The sequence below is a fragment of the Heterodontus francisci genome, chromosome 1 (assembly GCF_036365525.1).
Source record: "Heterodontus francisci isolate sHetFra1 chromosome 1, sHetFra1.hap1, whole genome shotgun sequence".
Classification (NCBI taxonomy): Eukaryota; Metazoa; Chordata; class Chondrichthyes; order Heterodontiformes; family Heterodontidae; genus Heterodontus; species Heterodontus francisci.
Genome location: NC_090371.1, coordinates 163,502,543 through 163,527,034, shown reverse-complemented (window position 1 = coordinate 163,527,034; position 24,492 = coordinate 163,502,543). Strand labels below are relative to the sequence as shown.

At 43.1% G+C, this 24,492-nt stretch overlaps 1 long non-coding RNA gene across 1 annotated transcript in view; it reads left to right on the top strand.

Annotated features, from left to right (window-relative positions):
* The first annotated feature begins 14,556 nt into the window (after nt 1-14,556).
* LOC137347713 (uncharacterized) overlaps nt 14,557-24,492 on the top strand; it is a 30,911-nt gene continuing 20,975 nt past the window's right edge. Inside the window, exon 1 of the long non-coding RNA XR_010969006.1 lies at nt 14,557-14,690. This is a non-coding gene — a long non-coding RNA (uncharacterized lncRNA). The remainder of the gene's footprint in view (nt 14,691-24,492) is intronic.

Sequence of the window (24,492 nt, the reverse complement as noted above, 5' to 3'; positions counted from 1 at the left end):
TTCTCTTCTTTACCAGCTTCAAGTAAGGAACTAATCCTTGGATTATCACCACTTTCCTAGCTCCTGGGCTTATACTAACTGAGCTGCTATCGCAACCAAATGAACCTTTCTTAACTGTTGCAATATACTGAGTGCAAATCTTCTCTCTTAACAAATTCTTGTACATTAATGGTACCCATGTTGATTTCCCACTGAAGCCAGCTCATCTAAAAATTCAAGCGAGTTAGTAAAACACGATTTTCCCTTAACAAATCCGTGCTGGCTTTCCTTAATTCATCTACATTTGTTCAGTGATTGTTAATTTTGTCCTAAATTATTGTTTCTAAAAGCTTTCCCATCACTAAGGTTAAGCTGACTGGCCCATAGTTGCTGGGCTCATACTTACACACGTTTCTGAACAAGGGTATAACATTTGCAATTCTCCAGTGTTTTAGCATTGCATCAGTATCTAAGGAGGATTGAAAGATTGTGGCCAGTGCCTCTGCAATTTCCACCCTTACATCCTTCAGTATCTTTGAATGCATCTCATCTGGGCCTGGTGACTTATCAGCTTTAAGTACAGCCATCCTATCTAATATCTCCTCTTTATCAATTTTAGCCCATCCAGTGTCTCAACTACCTCCTCTTTCACAATGACTTGGGCGGCATCTTCTTCCTTGGCGAAGACAAATGCAATGTACTTATTTAATACCTCAGCTATGTTCCTTGCCTCCATGTGCAAATCCTTTTTAGGTCCCTAATTGGCCCCACTTTTCCCTTTACCAGCCTTTTACTATTTATTTGCATATAGATGACTTTTGGATTCCCTTTTATATTCGCTGCCAATCACTTTTCATACCCTCTCTTCGCTTCACTTATTAGTTTTTTCACTTTCCCTCTGAACCTTCCATATTCAGCCTGGTTGTATTATCCACCTGACATCTGTCATATGCACCCTTTTTCTGCTTCATCTTTCTCTCTATCTCTTTCATCATCACTCCTATGAAGATCTCAGAATGTCCCAAAGCACTTTACAGCCAATAAAGTACTTTTTTGTGCAGTCATTTTGTAGGAAACATGGCAGCCAAGGTCACACAAACAGCCATGTGATAATGACCAGATATTTTGTTTCGTTTTGCTATGAGCCTGTTAAATTAGACGTCTTATTTTTTTAAAAAACAGAGCTAATTTTTCTGGTTCTATATCATTTGCTATACAAACGTGATAAGGGAGGCAGTGGCATAGTGGTAATATCACTGGACCAGTGACCCAGCCACTGAGGCTACTGCTCTGGGACATGGGTTTGAATCCCACCATGGCAGATGGTGAAATTTGAATTTAATTAATCTGGGAATTAAAAAGCTAGTCTAATGGCAATCATGAAACCATTGTTGTAAAAACCCATCTGGTTCACTAATGTCCTTTAGGGAAGAAAAAAATCTTCTGTTGTTACCTGGTCTGGCCTACGTGTGATTCCAGACCCACAGCAATGTGGTTGACTCTTAAAATGGCCTAGCAAGTCTCTCAATTCAAGGGCAATTAATGCTGGCCCAGCCAGCAACACCCTGCCACTGAGAACCTGGGCGAGGGGAGGAGGGAGGACTGCAGTGGGACTGGACTGGATGGGGGAAAGCACTCTCCACACTGGGAATACCTATGTCTCTGGTCTGTCAGAGGGTTGATAGAATATTGGTGGTGATTCAACTGGATCACAGCCTGAGCCCTGAATGTTCTGTGGACTTTTTTGAAATTTCAGCTCCTTTCTAAAGGGGGCAAGGTAGAACTTTGCATTTGTTTTGAGGGGAGGAATCTCAGCAACCCCCTCCAGAACTGGCAACTTGTGCTCCAGCAAGGCAGGTGCACTAGATGTGTCTTCAGTGGCCATTTGTATGGTAATTAAGAGGCATCTCCTGACCTCTTGAACTTTGGCTAGATTAAAAGCAGAGGACCTGAGCAGGTACATCACAGCAGTTATCTAATTTGACCCTATTTATGCTATTTATGTTTTTATTTACTTCCATAATCTTCCCTGGTAACTTGTTTTACAAGTAAATTCTATTTTATGCAAAAACATTACACCTGCCTCTTGATTCTTGCTATCTTCTTGATTTTATCATGTGTTTTCCGATACTGTCAGTGTTGCCGCCTTTTGAATGAGATGTTAAACCGAGGCACCATCTGCACTCTCAGGTGGATTGAAAAGATCCCATGGCATTACTCAAAGAAAAGCAGGGTAGTTCTTCCCAGTATCCTGGCCAATATTTATCCCTCAACCAACATCACTAAAACAGATTATCTGGTCATTATCTCATTGCTGTTTGTGGGAGCTTACTGTGCACAAATTGGCAGCTGATTTCTCTACATTACACTTCAAAAATACCTCATTGGCTGTAAAGCACTTCGGGGCATTCAGACTTTGTAAAAGCCATTATATGAATGCAAATCTTTCTTTTTGTATGATTCTACATCACAGAGAATTGTCTATCCTCTTGATAATCTCAAAAACTTAATTTGTTCAGCTGAAAGGCTCTTCTCTTCCAAAGAAATAAGTCCAGTATCCTTACATTTATGTGTTAAATAAAACTTCTGATAAATCATTTTCAACACTCACCTCTACACTTTCTCACAGAAAATAATCTCTGTCTAATTAGGTGACTGGGACAGCATGTTATATTCTGGATTGGGGTTGAACCAATGCTTACAAAGAAGCGTTATAACAGGTTTTGTAACCTATCTGACTCATATTGCAATCCAAAAGCTAATTTGTCATTTCACTGCAGCCAAGCATTAGGATGACTGTTTCACAGATTTAAAGATGAGGTTTGCAGGTCATAAACTGTTGGGTGTCTGTAAAGTTATGCATCATAATTTTTTTTTAGAGATACAGCACTGCCATAAGCACTATCGTCACGCATAAACTTTAGGGATAATTTTCCAAGTTTTCATTTTAAAATATTTAGAAAAGAGGATTGTATCCATTATGTTACTTCTAAAATTGGGAGGGCAGAAACTGCGTCTCCATATGTGATGAAAATGATATGGGTTGAAATTTGTGCCCCTTCCCGCTGCTAGATATTATGGGATAGATTTTCCTCCAGGACTGTATCACCCACTGCACTGAACCTGCCATAGCTCTACCCACTTTTCCTGTTCAGCATCAATCATTCATGCAAGGCGGGCTCCCAGCAGTATCACTGCTCCATCAACACTGATACTACAAAACTTTGAAAATCCTTTGATGCTGCAGTGGGGCTTTGCTGCATCACTAAGAAAGGGGAGGAGCTACATTTAAAGGACACAGAAGCCTGCTGAAGATTTAAGTTAACTTTTACTAAAATGGCTCAGAATCAGCCAGCCTCCAATGGAGGTTGGCAGTACAACAGCAAGAAGAAAGGAAAGGGTCATTTCCTCTCCCTCCTTCACTGGCTTTGGTGGTCTTACCGCTGCTGTAGACTCAGTGTCTTTACCTTGTTCTGGTCATACTGGGAGTCAATCACACTGCAGTGTGAAGGCAGGAAAATCAGAAAGTTTCCTTAACCCTGGCCCCTCTTTGTTATTTAAGTCAGATGAGGTGACCAATGGGAGGGTAGCTGAGATCCCTGCTGGGAAGGGTAGGATAGGAAGGAAAATATCTAAGGCCCAGTTCAAAGGTGGGTTTCAGTACTAGATGTACCAGCAACATCTTCCTGCTGCATCATTCTGACACTGCAACAAAACAGGCAGTTTGCCAGAGGAAAAATCCAGTCCTGTTTTTCTTGACAAGGCCCAAGTTTCCTTTGCCCTTCTTACTTCGAGTCTTTCTTTTGTGTTCTAAAGTTTCTGTCTTCACTTCAAATTTCAGAACACACATTCAGGCTGTTGCTTAAATTGGCTCTGATTTTGTAAATCATGTTTTCTTTTGGGTATCCTGTTGATTGCTATTTATTTATCAGCGTGCTCGCTACAATAGGTTCTCATTCAGAATAAATAAAATGTGCTTTTCTCTCGACAAACCTTTTATTGCCACTGTTGCAGTCTGTGACTTTCTGCTTTGTGTTATTCACTAAGGATGTTTTATAAGGTATGGAATTGAGAAAAAATCTACAATGTGAAACAATTAATAACTTTAGTATTGAGACATAAACATAAGCTTTCCACACCTCATGAGGTTTATATTACTTAGATTCTGGGAATTCATGGTCATATTCCTTTAGTTGTTAAACCCTTCACTTCCTTCTGTAATTTTGATTTATTGTGCTAATGGCCTTTGCTAGACTGCAATAGCGAATTTTTTGATTGGCAACATCAAGTGTTTCGGGTATAATAAAGTATGCAAGCCTTAATATTTGTTAAATGTAATTATCAAAAAGCCACTGGGTAAAAAACCCAGTAGCTGATTCCTTCCAACCCAAAGTGAAGCCTGTGTTAAAAGGCACCTCACCACAGTAATTGACCACATGAAGTTTAACAAGTCTGAGTTGCGACTGGTGCAAAACATTATGTTCCTGCTCAGCCAGCATATTTTGTTAGGTATTAACTCTGATGTACTGCACAAGGACTGTGATCAGCAGTTTGCTTCAGGCACAGAGAAAGCCATCAGCCTTTCAAAGAGTTCAAACTGCTTGCCAAAGTCTTTCTCTGCTTGAAGAGATATATTAACAAGCATCATGTGAGTGAATATTTATAGAAGTTCAGAAAGTGCTGACCTTAAACAAGGAAAATGCTGCAACTTACCATTTTCACAGCTGATTAATTTGATGATGTTTTGAAAGCAAATTCGAAAGAAAAAATAAATGTACCTTAATAAGATGTTACAAAAACCAGGTCCATTGTAAGATGTAACCTTCATCCACCTTGACAGGTTACTCTACCGTTTGGATATGAGAATTACGAAAAATAATGAGACAACATTCAAAACCCAAATTAAACATTAATGTCTGTACTAGGTTTGGTAGGAGTACCAGTTAACAAAGCAGGACACCTGTTAGTCACATATACATTACAAAGAGTTAGACATATGAGCACGCAGTGATCAGTCACCTCCCGTTGATCGTACTCTTCAGCAACTGATCAAGTTGTTTGGCTTAAACACTGAATCACTATTTGCAATGATTTTTATACCTTTCTTTCCAAGGTGAGCAGGATGTTTCATTAACAAGACCATACTGTCCTACAAAATCCACCTTAAGCTACAATTGTCCAACAAGGCATCTAATTCTTTGTTCAAACTATGATATCAGAAACTGCTTTGACAATCAGCATACGTTAACATTACCTTCAGTAATTTCACCACTTCTTGAAGATTTACAGATGCTTTCAAGATCTTTATCAGTAAACACAATAACAGTTTCCTTTCCTGGTGTTCCTTTTAGTGTTTATAGTTGTGTTATAACAGTTTCCTTTCCTGGTCACACACACTTTTTAAAAACCAGGGCAGAATTAAACAATAAGTTCCTTAAATTATTGATGTCTTACAAAGTGTTGTTTGGAGAATTTCTAGTTTCTCTGCATTTCAAAAGAAGGTAAGTTCTGATGTCATCAATCAATGTCAGTGTCACACACTCACAGCTTTTCAAAACACTTTGGACCACTAAGGCCAGTTAAATTATTATTTCTTAAAAAACAGGGGCTCAAAGGTTGTAATCTCTGGATTACTCCTGGTTCCACGTGCTAGTGAGTATAGGAATAGGAGGATAGAGCAGATGAATGTGTGGCTGAAGACATGGTGCAGGATGTAGGGCTTTAGTTTCCTGGATCACTGGGTCTGTTTCTGGCGAAGGTGGGACCTGTACAAGTTGGATGGGTTGCACCTGAACCGGAACGGGACCAACATCCTTGCTGGGAGGTTTGCTAGTGCTGTTGGGGGGTGGGGTTTAAACTAATTTGGCAGGGGATGGGATACAGTATGGAGGTACAGTAGGGGGTGATGCACAGCCAAATATAGAAGAGAAATTGTCAGTCTGGAAGGCAGAGCAAATATAGACCTGTTAAGGCACAAGCGAATAATGCAAGGCTGGATGGATTGCATTTATTTTAACGCAAGGAGTCTTACAAGTAAGGCAGATGAATTGAGGGCGTTGGTTAACACATGGGAATATGCATTCCACTATTGATCAAGCAGTCAATTATTGCAGTAAGGAGGGATAATATCTTAGAAGGCTCCTCAAATGAGGCCATATGGGTAGAACTTAAAAACAAAAAGGGGGCAATCACTTGGCTGGGAGTGTACTACAAGCCTCCAAATAGTCAGGGATAGATAGAGGAGCAGATATGTAGGCAAATCTCCGAGAGGTGTAAAAATAATAGGGTAATAATAGGGGATTCCAACTTCCCCAATAACATCTGGTTTAGTCTTAGTGTAAAAGGCTTAAAGGGGGTGGAATTCTTAAAGTGCATACAGAAGAACTTTTTGAGCCAGCACGTAGAAAGTCTGACAAGAGAATTGGGTGGTACTGGACCTAATCCTAGGGAATGAAGCTGGACAAGTAGTAGAAGTGTCAGTGGGGGAGAATTTAGGGGATAGTGACCAAAACTCTGTAAGATTTAAGGTTGTTATGGAAAAGGACAAAGACAGACCAGAAATAAAGGTATTGAATTGGAGGAAGGCCGATTTCAATATGATAAAACCGGATGTGGCCAAAGTGGACTGGGAGCAGTTACTTGTAGGAAAGTCTACATCAGATCAGTGGGAGTCATTCAAAAAGGAAATAGTTAGAGCTCAGGGCCAACATGTTCCTGTAAAGGTGAAGGTAGGGCCAACAAGTCCAGGGAACCCTGGATGTCAACGGATATAGAGGATTGGATAAGCAAAAAAAAAAGAGGCTTGTGGCAGGTTCAGAGCACTGAAAACAGCGGAGGCCCTAGAGGAGTAGAGGAAGTTGGGGTGGGGGGGGGGGGGGGTACTTAAAAAAGTAATTAGGAGAGCGACGAGGGGGCATGAAAAAGTACTGGTGGGCAAGATAAAGGAAAATCCCAAGGCGTTTTATAAGTATATTAAGGGCAAGAGGATAACCAGGGAAAGAGTAGGACCCATTAGGGACCAAAGTGGCAATCTGTGTGTGAAGCCGGATGACGTAGGTGAGGTTTTAAATGATTGCTTTTCATCTGTGTTCACTATGGAGAAGGACAATTGTAGGTGTAGAGAACAGGGAAGGTGATTGTGATATACTTGAACAAATTAGCATGGACAGAGAGGAAGTATTAGCTGTTTTAGCGGGCTTAAAAGTGGATAAATCCCCAAGCCCAGATGAGATGTGTCCCAGGCTGTTATGTGAGGCAAGAGAGGAGATAGCAGGGGCTCTTGACACAAATTTTCAAATCCTCTCTGGCCACAGGAGAGGTGCCAGAGGACTGGAGGGCAGCAAATGTGGTACCATTATTCAAGAAGGGTAGCAGGGATAAACCAGGTAATTACAGGCCGGTGAGTCTAACATCAGTGATAGGGAAACTATTGGAAAAAATTCAGAGGGACAGGATTAATCTCCACTTGGAGAGGCAGGGATTAATCAAGAATAGTCAGCATGGCTTTGTCGGGGGAGATCGTGTCTAACTAACTTGATTGAAGTTTTTGAGGTGGTGGGTGACTGGATGTGTAGATGAGGGTAAAGCAGTTGATGTAGTCTACATAGACTTCAGTAAGGCTTTTGATAAGGTCTCACATGGGAGATTGGTTAAGAAGCTAAGAGCCCATGGGATCCAGGGCAATTTGGCAATTGGATCCAATATTGGCTTAGTGGCAGGAGGCAGAGGGTTTTGGTCGAGGGTTGTTTTTGCGATTGGAAGCCTGTGACCAGTGGTGTACCATAGGGATCGGTGTTGGAATCCTTGCTGCTTGTAGCGTCCATCAATGATCTAGACGTGAACATAGGAGGTATGATCAGTAAGATCGCAGATGATACGAAAATTGATGGGTGTCGTAAGTCGTGAGGAGGAAAGCCTTAGATTGCAGGATGATGTAGATGGGCTGGTAAGATGGGCAGAGCAGTGGCAAATGGAATTTAATCCTGAGAAGTGCAAGGTGATGTATTTTGGGAGGACTAACAAGGCAAGGGAATATACAATGGGTGGTAAGACCCTAGGAAGTACAGAGGGTTAGAGGGACCTTGGTGTACTTGTCCATAGCTCACTGAAAGCAGCAGCAGAGGTAGATAAGATGGTTAGAAAGGCATATGGGATACTTGCCTTTATTAGCTGAGGCATAGAATATAAGAGCAGGAAGGATATGATGGAGCTATATAAAATGCTAGTTGGCCACAGCTGGAATACTGTGTACAGTTTTGGTCATCACACTATAGGAAGGATGTGATTGAACTGGAGAGGGTGCAGAGAAGATTCATCAGGATGTTGCCTGGACTGCAGCACTTCAGCTATGAAGAGAGACTGGATAGGCTAGGGTTGTTTTCCTTAGAGGAGAGAAGGCTGAGGGGAGACCTGATTGAAGTATATAAAATTATGAGGGGCATAGATAGGGTAGATAGGAAGAAACTTTTTCCCTTAGCGAAGGTGTCAATAACCAGGGGGCATAGATTTAAGGTAAGGGGCAGGAAGTTTAGAGGGGATTTGAGGAAAATTTTTTCACCCAGAGGGTGTTTGGAATCTGGAACACACTGCCTGAAGAGGTGGCGGAGGCAGGAGCCCTCACAACATTTAAGAAGTATTTAGGTGAGCACTTGAAACGCCATAGCATACAAGACTATGAGTCAAGTGGTGGAAATGGGATTACAATAAATAGGTGCTTGATGGCCGGCACGGACACGATGGGCCAAAGGGCCTGTTTCTGTGCTGTACAGCTCTATGACTCTATGTTCAGTCTCTTATCTTTGTGTTTGCAGACAAAATGACTCTATGTTTTTGTCTGCATGAAGCTTCTTCAAAGCTCTAACTTGGCATCAAAGTTAAACATAGTTTAGAAGTATTTCTGTTTATTGGTTTCTACTTGTTTTTTATGGCCGTTCTGCTTTTCGTTAAACATTCGACAGCCTTAAAGTGATTTTTCACCAGTGACTCTGTTTATCTGTAATGAAAACAGCTTGCAATTGTTAACAGGTTACTTCAGCTCGAAAAGCCATTTTGGCCTTTGAAATAAATGCTGGTCAGATTTGGTCAGTGTTCTGTACACCTGTTTAGTTTAGTTTAGAGATACAGCACTGAAACAGGCCCTTCGGCCCACCGAGTCTGTGCCAACCATCAACAACCCATTTATACTAATCCTACACTAATTCCATATTCCTACCATATCTCCACCTGTCCCTATATTTCCCTCCCACCTACCTATACTAGGGGCAATTGCTAATGGTCAATTTACCTATCAACCTGCAAGTCTTTGGCATGTGGGAGGAAACCAGAGCACCCGGAGGAAACCCACGCAGACACAGAGAGAACTTGCAAACTCCACACAGGCAGTACCCAGAATTGAACCCGGGTCGCTGGAGCTGTGAGGCTGCAGTGCTAACCACTGCGCCACTGTGCCGCCCTGTATACAGCAGAGCTTCCTGTATTTCATTTGAACTAGCGATGCTCCTGGTTGGATGGCCTCACAAGTCTCAACCACAAGCTTTGATTAAATATTACGATCTCTTACACATCACTTGTTTTCCTTCAAGTAATATTTGTTATCTGTCAGTATTTTTCCAGCAAAGTTGTTGGTGAACACAATTCTACCAAAACAATGATTACAATATATAACAATTAATTATTGGTTATAACTTGTAAAGTATTGTTTTATAGTTTGATGAATCATTCTACTGCCTATTTCAGAGCTTTATGACCTAATAAACAACGAGCTCCTATAAATTGTTGATGCTAATTGACTTCAATATACTCATAATCCGAAAACTGCAGAATGGAAGACACTACTAGGTATACCATCACTCCCATATTTACGGGGAGGCAGGGAGGGAGCAGAGGAGCACGGTAGCCAGTTGTGGGTGGAAAACCAGAAATCCCGAGCACACAGAGGTCCTGCCCAATTTAAGAGCAGGACATCATTCTCATTTTTTATTCTGTTTTGTGCCTCGAGCAATCCAAATTTGGAGCCCAGCAATCGGGAGGGAGGGAAGGAAAGATCAGGGCTTGGTCAGGTGGGGCGTTGTGGGCAGAGCCCAGCAATCGGGTAGGAGGGAGGCTCATGATTGCAGGTTGGGAAGTGGGGATCCTATCAGATCATGGGGTAGAAGGCTTGGGATCTCAGGTTGGAGGGGGTGGGGGGGGGGGGGCAGTCAACAGAGTGTAGCAATGAGGAGAGTCATGATCTGCAGAAGGTTTGCTTGAGCGGACAGGCTGGAGCACTCCTGCTCTAAAAAGCACATACCTTCTGCAGTCAGCTGCTCCCATCTCCATTTTACTGCCAGGTTTCCCGAACCCTGGGAAACCTGGCTGAAACTGTTAAATTTAAATCAGGCTCCCAATTGTACAGTGCTATCCTGATTTAAATATTATCATCCACCATCAACTACTGCGCTTCCCTGCTCTCTCCCTGTAAATATGGGAATGATGGTATCCCTAGTACTGTCCTCCAGTCTGCAGTTTCTGGATTATCTGAGTATATCCCGCCTCTCCAAGACAGGACACAGACATGCCACACAACCCACTGCACTTAAAATGGTGGCAAACTCAGCTGCGGTGAGTCAGTTTTAAATTATTAACCCCCTTGTCCAATCTCATCTCGCCTGTCAAGGGGGTTTAGTATTGACTCCGATGTTTCTGTTAGTTCATATGCGAAAGCAAATCACTCTCCTTAAATATATATCTTCTGAAACTATCACACAAATTATTCGATAGTAGCTCTCTGAAGCTGCTCAGTGAAAGGATGCAATATAATCTCCCCCTTTTCCTTGAAATTGGGTTCTTGAGTATCAGCATATGGAAGATTTAACACAACTATGTGCAGTTATTACAATTTAGTTGTACCTCTGAAATTGGAGATGCTTTAAAAGGTTAAAAATTTAATTTTTGTAAGTAATAAAAAATATTGATGTATATAATTATTACTGTATTGTATAGAAAATGTAGTGAAAAAGGAATAATTACCTCAAAATCTTTTTCACCCATGTAGAACCACCATAATAAGTTATTAAAGAGAACAGTGCAGAAATGAAGTTTTGCAGTTTACCACTTGTCATTGTTTTGATGCACAGCTAACATGTGAGAATTGTATGATGTGAGGCCTGGACAACATATGTCAGCCAAGAGCGACGTCTCAATTCATTCCATCTTCGCTGCCTCCGGAGAATCCTTGGCATCAGGTGGCAGGACCGTATCTCCAACACAGAAGTCCTCGAGGCGGGCAACATCCCCAGCTTATACACCCTACTGAGTCAGCGGCGCTTGAGATGGCTTGGCCATGTGAGCCGCATGGAAGATGGCAGGATCCCCAAGGACTCATTGGACAGCGAGCTCGCCACTGGTATCAGACCCACCGGCCGTCCATGTCTCCGCTTTAAAGACGTCTGCAAACGCGACATGAAGTCCTGTGACATTGATCACAAGTCGTGGGAGTCAGTTGCCAACGATCGCCAGAGCTGGCGGGCAGCCATAAAGGTGGGGCTAAAGTGTGGCGAGTCGAAGAGACTTAGCAGTTGGCAGGAAAAAAGACAAAAGCGCAAGGGGAGAGCCAACTGCGAAACAGCCCCGACAACCAATTTTATCTGCAGCACCTGCGGAAGAGTCTGTCACTCTAGTATTATCCTTTATAGCCACTCCAGGCACTGCTCCACAAACCACTGACCACCTCCAGGCACTTACCCATTGTCTCCCGAGACAAGGAGGCCAAAGAAGAAGAAGTAGAATATTTTTATTTAGGATTTAAAAGGTAAATATTTTCATGCACATATTTCATAAAGCACAGCTACTTAACTGTAAATCTATCTGGGAAGCCCTACGCCACCAAATAAAGGCTGTTATTCCAGAGGAACACTGTTAGTTAATGTTTGACACTGCAATGGTGAGCAATCACTGTTACAGTTGGCTGTTGCTATTGTAACCACTGCAGCAGACAAAGTCTGTGTTATTTTGACATGTCACAATTTCTAAATGCACCTGTGCTGGGAATTTCATGAGAGGTTCGACCAATTAGCTACTGTAACTTTTGGGGCAATTCAGCAGAAACCACATTTACGCCGCTGATCAGGAGAACCTCTAAGGAAATTCCTAGTGCTGATGTTCAAGGATCCATTTTGCATTCATCGTTCACAATCACCAGACATCTCACAGTGCTTTGCAGCCAATGCAGTACTTTTGAAGAGTAGTCACTGCTGTAATGTAGGAAATGCCTCAAAACGGAAATTCTTAAAATAAGGGGAGGTGGTGGTGTAATGGTAATGTCACCGGACTAGTAATCCAGAGGCACAGGTGAGTGCTCTGGGGGCATGGGTTTGAATCCCACCACAGCAGATGGTGAAATTTGAATTCAATTAATAAATTAAAAGGCTAGTCTAATGGTGGCCACAAAACTATTGTCGATTGTTGTAAAAACCCATCTGGTTCACTAATGCCTGTTAGGGAAGGAAATCTACTCTCCTTACCTGGTCTGGCCTACATGTGACTCCAGACCCACAGCAACGTGGCTGACTCTTAACTGCCCCTTGAAATGGTCTAGCAAGCTACTCAGTTCAAGGGCAATTAGGGATGGGCAATAAATGCTGACCAAGCCAATGATGCCCACAAACAAATAAAAAAAAATGCAGCAGCCAATTTGCACACACTCAAGCTCCCACAGACAGCAAGGTGATAATGACCAATTAATCTGTTTTAATAATGTTGACTGAGGGATGAATATTGGCCAGGACACCGGGGATAACTCCCCTGCTCTTCTTCCAAATAGTGCCATGGGATCTTTTACATCCACCCAAGCAGGCAGATTGGGCCTCGGTTTAACATCTCATGTGAAAGGCAGCAACTCCAATAGTGCAGCACTCCCTCAGTACTGCACTGGAGTGTCAGCCTTGATTTTTGTGTCCTGAAGTGGGACTTGAACCCAGAGACAAGAGTGCTACCAACTGAGCCACAGTTGTCTAAAAGGAAAGTTATTTTCTTCAAAAATCATCTAGAGGTTTTGAGGAGTTGTGAATGAACATGCCAGGAATTCAGCTCAATCAGTTCTGATAATTTTTTGTTTCAACTGCTTCGATTGTTATGAACTGGGTTCTGAATAAAATAGAAGCAAAACCATTTGTTCAACAAGTATCTGCTGGGACTGTGACCCATGGGACTTTGGCACCTTTTTAATGTATGTAGCTACACGCATGGTACTATTAATTAACATTTTCAGTTTACATTTGGTTGATTTTCACATAAGTAAAAGTAACTCAAAATTGGAAGGTGACAAATCTTTTATTATCTTAGCCTCATATAATTATATTCTAGACCAACAATTTGCAAATCAACAACTACAAATTATTTCTTGTTAAACTTTCTGTAATGATAATCATAGTCATTAATCTTCTTGGGCAAATATCATCACATAACCATGGCATCCACTGTACCATTAGAGTTAGTGCTGACAAATTCTAACAGACTTGAAACTGAATAAAGCTGGTTTTACAATGGTGCCATTTAAATCCAAAATCTGGGTGCCTGGGTTCTATGACCCAGCTTCTAGGGTGTACACTGCTAAATCTGGCTACATTCCCCATTGATCTGTTGTTTGAGTCTGTTACTGAGATCATGAGAACCAGTGACAATTAAATGGCACCAATATAAAAAGCACCTGAAAACCTACATGTAAAATGAAATAGATTCACTTTTGTAACAAATAGAAAAAATGAGCAAAAATAACATTTCTGTCTTTGGCCTGCTCCAGAATTCCAGTGAAGATCAGTGCAAGCTCGAGGAGCAGCACCTGATCTTTCTATTAGGCACTCTACAGCCTTGCGGACTGAACATTGAGTTCAATAACTTCAGAGCATTTTTTAAGTATTTTCATATTTTTATTTTATTTTATTTTTTAACCATGTGGCTGTTTTTCATGTGAACAGAGCTACTCATTATTCCACTATTAACAGTCTCTCTGGACTAATGCTTTGTCTTTCACCACAAGTATTAACACACGCTTTGCCTTTGTCCCAGGACAGCTTTGTTATTTAATATCTCCTTCCCTATCTAACACCTTCACCTTTGTTCTCTCCCCCACTGACCTCCCCTTCACTTGCTTAAAATCTAATTGTTTTCTAACCTTTGCCAGTTCTGATGAAAGGTCACAGACTTGAAATGTTAACTTTGCTTCTCTCTCCACAGATGCTGCCAGACCGGCTGAATATTTCCAGCACTTTTTGTTTTTGTAGCAAAAATGTGGAAATGGTTTCAAACTTTCAATCTGAACCCCTGAATCAGATGAAGGTCATAAACCTCTTGAGTTTTCATGGTTTATAACATCCTCTGAACCCCTCAATTAGATTACTGCCTTGTAATCACTCCCTGGTAGCTATTATGCTGCATTTTTATATTGATCAGACTCGATGATACAGTAGTTGCAAAGCAATTTAATGGCTAATTCATTATGCAACAGGCACAAGATTCTAAATAGTTAATCATTTTAGCTTAAACTTTACAGAGATCAGCAATTTTATTGACAACAGTTTGCACTTAGGTGCCATTCTGTCACTGAAAACAACCACCAACAATTAGCAGTTGAAGAAAAAGTGCAATATTTCTTCAGACATTGGCATTTTACAACTTTTTTGATTTTGGTTTATTCTTTGGTGCCAATTAATTCTGAACCTTGAGCTATTTAAAGGGTAAGTTTTATGAATATTTATAAATGCATGATGCACATTTGAGAAATGCACAATTTTCAACCCTGCATATTTTAGACAAATGTCAAACGCATTCACTGTACTGAGCTCCAGGTTGTTATTTAACATGTGTCTGTACATTTCATTATGGGTTATGTAAAATATGTTGACATAGAGTTTAGTCAAAACTTGGCTTAGTGTTTTTAAAAATTTCCTTAACAGTGGCAGAAGACAGAGCAGGATCAGAATACTTACAACCTTGACAGCAATAAAATGATCAGCTATTTGGCTCATGTTTCATAATGCATCAAAAGGGACCCTACTCTAGAAACATTTTGGGCCTGAAAATCCAATGGCCAGTGATTCAGGTACTCGTGCCTGGATTGCATCTGCTGGAGATCTCTGTCCTGACCCAGCTGGGGTGTGCAAGATCAGGAAAGGTTTCCCTATTTGAATGACCCCAGCAGCTGCCAACGCCAGTGGGGATGTATCTTGGGCACCTGCCTTCTCCCAAAGATGAGCTGAATAAATAACTGTATAAATAACAATAGTAACATAACATATCAATAATTACATTTTTTTCCTTCAAATCATTCAACTTACCAGCTCAGTTGCCTCTGTGGTGTTCCGCACTCCTACACCACCATTTGTTTCCAGAGGCCTGCCTGCGTCTCTGGAGCCTGGAACTCAATTTTTTGTTTTGCTTGCAGCTTCATTTTTGCAACTCAGCTTTGTTGCCCATTCATTTGTTTATGAAAATGTTCAATGGGACATCTGCTGCCTGAGCCCTATTCCTTATGTATGACTTGCAAAAATTCTCAACAGTGAAAACATATGTTTATTTGCTGATACACATAATGCGCTGCAGGATAGGCACTTAAATATCACTTTATGTGCTTCTGACGCTTCAAATATCTTAATACTATTTCTCTGTTTGCAGGAAAAGGTGGCACATTACTGGAGGGAGCAGATGTCCAGGGGAGGAGGTCTCTTTTTTATTATTCATTCATGGGATGTGGGCATCGCTGGCTCGGTCAGCATTTATTGCCCATCCCTAATTGCCCTTGCGAAGATGGTGGTGAGCTGTCTTCTTGAACCACTGCAGTCCTTGGGATGTAGGTCCACCAACAGTGCTATTAAGAAGGGAGTTCCAGAATTTTGACCCAGCGACAGTGAAGGAATGGCGATACAGTTCCAAGTCAGGATGGTGTGTGGCTTGGAGGGAAACTTGCAGACGGTGCTGTTCCTATGCATCTGCTTCCTGTCTAGGTGGTAGAGATCATGGGTTTGGAAGGTGCTGTCGAAGGAGCCTTAGGAACATAGGAGCAGGAGTAGGCCATTCAGCCCATCGAGCCTGCTCTGCCATTCAATATGATCATGGCTGATCATCCACTTCAATGCCTTTTTCCCACACTATCCCCAGATCCCTTTATACCACTGGTATTTAGAAATCTGTCAATCTCTGCTTTAAACATATTCAATGACTGAGCTTCCACAGCCCTCTGGGGTAGAGAATTCCAAAGATTCACAACCTTCTGAGAAATGTTTTCATTCTTTCATGGGATGCGGGCATCACTGGCAGGGCAGCATTTGTTTTCTATCCCTAATTACCCTTGAACTGAGTGGCTTACTAGTCCATTTCAGAGGGCAGTTATTAGAGTAAACCACATTGTTGTGGGTGTGGAGTCACATATAGGCCAGACCAGGTAAGTATGGCAGATTTCCTTTCCTAAATGACATTAATGAACCTTGGTGAATTGCTGCAGTGCATCTTGTAGATGGTACACACTACTGCCACTCTGCATCCATGATGAAGGGAGTGAATGTTGAAGATGGTGGATGGGGTGCCAATCAAGCAAGCTGCTTTGTCCTGGATGGCGTTGAGCTTCTTGAGTGTTGTTGGAGCTGCACCCATCCAGGGAAGTGGAGTGTATTCCATCACACTCCTGACTTGTGCCTTGCAGGTGGTGGACAGGGATTGGGGAGACAGGAGGTGAGTTACTCGCTGCAGAATTCCCAGTCTCTGACCTGCTCTTGTAGCTCTTTGTTGCTATGTATGTATTATTTCAAGGACTATAATAAAGCTTGTATTCTAATACTTCTTGCTCTTTTAAGTATCTCCTCTCTTTTTTTACTGTCTTTCTTAGTTTCTCATCTTAGTGCTATTTTCCCTGGATCCATGTTATAACTTGTTTCAATGTTTACTTACAATATGCGATAAACACACAAACAAATAGAGATGTAGGAGGAGAAAGAATTAAAGGGGAAAGATTTAAAGTAATAGATGGAGTTCAGTTAGTGGTTTTGGGTTGGATGTGAAGTCTTTGATTGAAGTTAAGTCTTGCAGTTCTCATTGGGGCCCAGTGCACACTTTCAAACTTGTTTTGCTGGTCTTCTGTCTTAAGGCTTAAGTTACTTCCATGTGTCTCTGGAACTTTGCGAGAGAAAGAGAGAGACAGAGAGAGGGAGTGCTCTCTTCTTGAAGTTCAATTGCCGTCTCTTCCAAAAACTGTTCTGTGTGTACAATTCAATTAACTCCATGTTGGCCAGCAAGTTAGTCATGTGACTAGCTTTTTGCTTGAGACAGCCTCGCCTGTGAGGTTTGTAGATTCCTCACAGCTTACCAGACACTCTCAGTGGGAGGTGGGGTGGGGGCTGGTGGTTGGTAGAAGGCTGGCTCTTACACATTCAATGACTCTCAATCTCTCTTGATCATCACTATTGACAAAACCCATCTGGCTCATTGAATCTGGGAGTACTCCCATTGTCTCTCCATGCCGCTGTCTTTTAGAATGCAAATGTGCAGCCATGTTCTGTGGTCTTTTTAAAACAAGTTTGTTCAATGTCTGATAACATTTCAAAAATAACGTTCCATATGACAAAATTAATATGTCTCATTTTGGCAGGTGCGGTTTCCATCACAGTGGAGTTTGAACGTGGCAACGCTGTCATTAAATCAGCATTGCACACTCATTGATGTCATCATTTTCCAGCTCTGCATGCCACTGGCAGTTATTAGAGGTGTGTGAGGAAACCCCTTTCCCAAGGTAGCACCCATGCACTTTGGGATGTTTCCCATTTTCAAGGCTTAGATTGCTGCATAGCACCTGTAAATGGGTGTTACACAACACAATTTAATCTCGCTGGTGTAAAAGGGGCAGGTGTCTTGTAAAGCCAGGTTCCAGCCCACATTCTGACCCTCTCCTGGGTCACAAATATTTTGTAAGTTGTATTCCTGAAACCAAATTTGAAAGTAGAGTTGACTTAAAAGGGTTATTTTTATCAGAATAAAAGCCAAATACTGCAGATACTGGAAATCTGAAATAAAAACAGAAAGTGCTGGAAATACACACCAGGTCTGTCAGCATCTGTGGAGAGAGAAACAGAGTTAACATTTCAGGTTCGTGACCATTCATCAGAACTAGCAAAGGTTAGAAATGTAATAGGTTTTGAACAAGTGAAGAAGGGAGAGGGGGAAGAAGAACTAAAGGGAAGGTCTCTGATAGGGCAGAGGGCAGGAGAGATTCAATGACAAAGATGTCATGAAATAAAAGGCAAAAGGAGTAGTAATAGCCATAGTAAAAGACAAAGCATTTGTCCAGAGAGGGTGTTAATGGCAGAATAATGAACAACTCTGTTGGAAACAAAAATGTGAATAACAAGTTTAAGACTGGTACATGGTAAAAGAAATAATCAAAATTGCAGTAATGGTCTGATATTTTTGAACTCAATGTTGCCTAATCGGAAGATGAGGTGCTGTTCCTTGAGCATGCACAGTGGAACACTGCAGCATGGCCGAGGACAGAAATGTGAATGTGAGAGCAGTGTGGTGAAGTAAAATGGCAAGCAACTGGAAGATTAGGGGCATGCTTGCGGACTGAGTGGAGGTGTTCCGAAAAGCAGTCACCCAATCTGCGTTTGGTTTCCCCAGTGTAGAGGAGACCACATTGTGAACAGTGAATACAGTATACTAAATTGAAAGAAGTACAAGTAAATCACTGCTTCACCTGAAAGGAGTGTTTGGGGCCTTGGATGGTGAGGAGGGAGGAGGCAAAAGAGCAGGTACTACACTTCCTACATTTGCATGGGAAGGTGCTATGGGAAGAGGCCGAAGTGTCGTGGATAATGGAGGAGTGGACCAGGGTGTCACGGAGGGAACTGTCCCTTTGGAATGCCGACAGGGGAGGGGAGGGCCTATGCCTTGATGTCCCTTCTGAATTTTACTGTCGGCGGCCGACATGAAAGGCAGACTTCGCACATCCCCGCGGTGGGAAGGCAATTCAGGTACTGAAGAGCCCAATAGACAGCAATTTTATTCACTGGGTCAGATTTAACAAATGACGCACAGAAACCACAGGGCTTCAGAGCCTCGTCTGGTTATAGGAGTAGACAAGGAGGCAGGAGCTCAGTGTTGTATTCATTGGGAAGCCATCGGGTGAGGCAGCATCGCTTGGCAGAGAAGGTGGAGGAGGAAGGGCAATGGGAAATATTGTTAGGAGTGGGGCCAAGGTGCCGCTCTGTGGGGGAACCACATCTGCATGCCATCGGGGCAATGCCACCTCATCAGAGGTCAAGTGAGGGAAGGTGGCAGGTCATTTGTTGTGAAGGCCTTGCACTCAACGAGAGGCAACCTGTTTTGGGCCTCAATCACCCTGGCTTTGAGGCCTTTGTCGGGAGTTTCCTGTGTTGCCGGTGACATCAGAGGCACATCTTCAGCCTGGGGCTCAGCATGGGCCTGGCCTCCCACAGTCCTCTGACTGCCAGTAGCCTCAGCTGTCACAAGCTCTGCCAGCAGCTATACCTGTCTGTGATGTGCTCACCAGCTTGTTTGCCCGAGTCAGACTACGACGTGAGAGCATCTGTGCTGTTGGAGGATGTGAGGAATTGATATGATAGTGCACCATCTGAGGCTCCCGCCTCCTTAGAGATTACCAGCTGACCTCCAGTCTCTCCAGCTCCTCTCTTGCTCCCTCTCGTTCTACCACATGCAATGCCCAAGGGGTCCAAAGTGTTCGGAGTTCTCACCTTACCAGCCCTGATGAGGTAATTGACCCACTTCCAGCACTGGATCCAAGCCTGGAGGTGACCTCACAGCTGCTGGCCTCCTTCTGCAATCTCCATCCAGGCTTGCTTGCTTAGGTGGGCACGTCTCCTCCTCCCATCCCCAGGGAAGAAAACCTCACGCCTATCCCCTGCACCCTGGAGGAAAACCTGCAGGGAGGCATCATTAAACCATGGGCCTTCAGCTATTGTTGCTGAAGGCTCACGTTCACCTCCTTGCCTATCAGGGAGCAGAGACAGCAGAAGAGGTCCTGGGGCAGCAGAGGCCACTCAGGAAGGTACTCCTTTAAACCAGGCAGGAGTGAATGCAGGGCTGGCAGCCCTTTAAATATGGCACCAGCATCTACCATTGCGTCAGATGACTTGCCATTGGTGCCTTGTTCCCTGCCTCTGCTCATTGATTGCACGGGCTCCATCCCTCCCCTTCCTTAATTGGCCAGCCACTGCATGATTGCAGTCGTTTGGCTGCATTTCGCTTGTGCAGTGACGGCACTGCTTCTGGTGCCACCGCCAACAGTCGCACCAATGGTTTAAAATTCAGCCCATACTCTCAAATTGCTGGTCAAATTATTTATTCAGGAAGCAAAGTCCTCTTTCACAGCAAGTGAGCGTACCCAGCTGTTGAAAGCATACACTTTAAGTCAAGAGCCATGGATTATTGGGTCCTGATGTGTGTGATATTATTCTGCATACTACAACAAAAAGCTCCTGAATTATCCACTTTAGTCACATTATGGAGGATAATAATTTTTTAACTTTCCTAATCATACATCCAACAAATTTGGCAAAGTTTCATAATGCTTGTATTAGCTTCCTCTGCAGTAATATCAACAACAAGGTTTCGGAGACAGCACATTTCTAAACACAATCCAAATGAGTTAATTCCCCTATAACCCGGAGCTGTGTTCGGAGTGGGCCGGGTGGCGAGATATCGGGTGGAAAACTAGGAAGATATTTCAGCACGTCAGCCTGTTAACACAGCTACCTAATTATAATATTACTTCCGGGTTTGGCATCGAATTTGTGGCAGCGGGCATGGTGCAAACCCGCACCGCACACACTTGAGTACTAAAGGGCCAATCCAAAGATGGAATTTGGAGAAGTTGGCAGTTTGTACAAAGAGAGGGGGAAAGTTTCATCATGGATTCAGGACGGTCAAGGGCTGCGCCTCAATTTAGCAATGCTTCTCTTGATGTACTCCTGTGGTCAGTGAGGACTCGAGGGACATACTTTTCCCCAGCAATGGGAGGGAGAAAGTTGCTGCTGCAACAAAGAAGGTGTGCTGGAGGTGGCCAGGAGATCAGCAGCCGAAGAATTGCACCATGCTTCTGGAGTCAGTGCAGAAGCATTTTAATGGCCTAACCAGGTCAGGATAGGTGAGTACAGTTGCACATTCATATATATCCTGCTGTACACGTCATCCCACCTCTCACTCTGCCTTCTCAAACCTAATCTATCACATCGCTCCTCACACCCATTTAGCTTGCAAGTGCACCCAATGTTTTTTCTATGCACTTCCTATCCATCCACCACTGTCACTCAGCCTCACCCTTATGCAATTTGATGTCTCTCCCTGCTAGTCACCTTCACTAAATGCACTGCATCCATTGGGTGAACACCCCCCACCCCCCAATTCACTCATAGGTCTGTTCTTGCCCAATTGCGGGGAAAAGAGCACAAAGCACCTGTGAGAGGGAGAGGACAGGAGATGGTCCTCCACAGATTGTGTAGCTGACAACTTCAGAGGAGGAAGTGCTGCAGGTGAGTGGTGTTTTAGGATCCCTGACTATCAGACATGGAAAGATTGGGACCTCCAGTTGCCTGCTGACAGAATTAGGTATCAATGACCAATATGTCACACAACGCTCTTGTGGACAAGTGAAGTTTGATTATCTCCATAATACTAAGTTACAACATTCTTACCTTGCCAATACTAATTGCTATATTTTCTCTCTGCCAGGGCTTTCACACATACAGCAGCAGGCAGTCAACCTCCTGGATGAATGATTCCTCAGAGGAACTGATTCCTTCCGAGGGTGCACCATCACTGGATTCATGTAGCACACTTGCACTTTGTTTGGTCCAGTTAGGTAGTTAGTTGGGATCTCACCTGGTAACTCACAGTTCTCAAGTGAGCAGGAGCAGATAGTGATGACAGGGACATCTGTGAAGTGTCCACATCAGAGGGAGCTCTACTCAGTTGGACACAGAGAGAATGGAAGAGTCCAGCTCAAGGATAAGTGGATTGATATCACAGGGCATTGTGAAATTTTCATTTTGCATTGATAGATTGGCCAGCTTTATGAAACATCAATTGCAGGAATCAAAAATGAGTCCATGCAGGCCTTGACTTCAGCTGTGCAGGCTCTGGATGCCAACATGTCTGGCACCTTAATATGGACAAATCAGTGCACCACTGATCTGCCCCAAGCTGCTCTCTAACAGAATGGTAGGAGCGAAGTGCAACTCCCATGAAGGGATGATGGTGAAAGGGGATACTGAAGTGGGGATTCCAGTCAAAATGTTCTTATTTCACACACGATGTCCCCACCCCATCAACCAGTATCCAATATGCTGCCTCCTATCCCATTGACTGAGTCTGCCCCTGCACTGGTGCAGGTGGACCAGTCTTTGGCAGTACCCTCATGGGCTCCAACACCCAGAGGCTGCCGGCCAAGTGCATCTCATCTGAGCGACCTGCCTCTATCTCTGCCAAAACCTAAGGGGCTCCACCAGATAGGAGCAGTAGGAAAAAGAATAGTAAAGCTTTGTAGTCCCACAAGAATAAGCACATGGGTGTTTGAGGAAATGTCCTGCTGTTAAGTTTCTGTTATTTACTAGAATCACACAAAATTTATTACTTTGCACCACTTTCCCATGTTTCCCATTCTTGTTTTCTGGGTGGCTTCTCAGTTGCTTGTTGATGAATGGGAATACATGAAATGATGGGGTTCAATAAGAGATGTGCAACGGCTGGTGACAGAACTCCTTTGTGTCAATGAGATTGGGAATGGGCTGGGGTGGTGGGTAGATTGCTGGGGAGAATGGCCATTGAACATGATTTTTAAATGCGACTAGTGGTAGGACCTAACTGAATATACAGCTATAAGAAATTCCCAGGCATCCTGGGCAGCGATGTGAGCAGCTCTGTTGGAGATGCTATTTACCTCCTCTTGCTCCTCCTTTTCATTGGATTCACCTCAGATGATGTGTGCTCAGCTCCTTTCTCCTCCTGGAGCTACAATCCTCACTGCTGCTCAATGTTGTGCAGAGTTCAGCCCACCACTATCATTCTGGAGATCTTGGCTGGCAAATACTGAAGGGAACCTCCAGATCTATCCAGGCACCTGAAGCACATCTTCAGCATGCCGATCGCTTGCTCAATGACACATCTGGTTGTCATATGGCTGTCATTGTATAGCTCTTAGGCTTCATTGCTATGGTTTCTCACAGGTGTCATGAGCCATATGTGAAGAAGGCATCCTTTGTCTGCTGACAGCCATTTCCTACATCTGCCTGCAAGTCTAAAGAGGTCAAGGGATTTGGACTGCGTTAAGATAAAAGCATCACGGCAGCTCCCCGAGAATCTGGCGTACACCTGCATGAACCTTTTCTTGTGGTTGCACACCTGTTGAACATTGATGGAATGGAATTCCTTGTAGTTTCTGAATGCTCCTGGTTGCTCTAATATGATAGAATTCTTCATTAAGATGGAGAGTGAAGTGGTTGAATCTGAAACTAGGGTCCTGAATCTAAATAAAGGAAACTACGAAGGTATGGGCGGCACAGTGGCGCAGTGGTTAGCACTGCAGCCTCACAGCTCCAGGGACCCGGGTTCAATTCTGGGTACTGCCTGTGCGGAGTTTGCAAGTTCTCCCTGTGACCGCGTGGGTTTTCGCCGGGTGCTCTGGTTTCCTCCCACCGCCAAAGACTTGCAGGTGATAGGTAAATTAGCCATTGTAAATTGCCCCTAGTGTAGGTAGGTGGTAGGGAATATAGGATTACTGTAGGGTTAGTATAAATGGGTGGTTCTTGGTCAGCACAGACTCTGTGGGCCGAAGGGCCTGTTTCAGTGCTGTATCTCTAAATAAAAAATAAAAATAAATAAAGAGTATGAGGCGCGAGTTGGCTATGGTAGACTGGGGAGCTTTGCTAACAGGGTTGACGGTGGATAGGCAATGGATAATATTTAAAGAACGTGTGCATGAATTACAGCAATTATTCATTCCTCTCTGGCGCAAAAATAAAACCAGAAAGGTGGCTCAACCGTGGCTTACAAAAGAAATTAGGGATAGTATTAGATCCAAAGAGAAGACATATAAAATTGCCAGAAAAAGCAGCATGTCTGAGGATTGGGAACAGTTTAGAATTCAGCAAAGGAGGACAAAGAGGCTGATTAAGCAGGGGAAAATAGAGTATGAGAGTAAACTTGCAGGGAACATAAAAACTGACTGTAAAAGCTTCTCTAAATATGTGAAGAGGAAAAGATTAGTGAAGAAAAATGTAGGTCCCTTACAGTCAGAAACAGGGGAAATTATAATGGGGAACAAAGAAATGGCAGAACAATTAAACGCTTACTTTCGTTCTGTCTTCACAAAGGAGGACACAAATAACCTCCCAGAAATATTAGGGAACCAAGAGTCTAATGAGAGGGAGGAACTGAAAGAAATCAGTATTAGTAAAAAAAATAGTGCCAGGAAAATTAATGGGGTTAAAGCCTGACAAATCCCCAGGGCCTGATAAT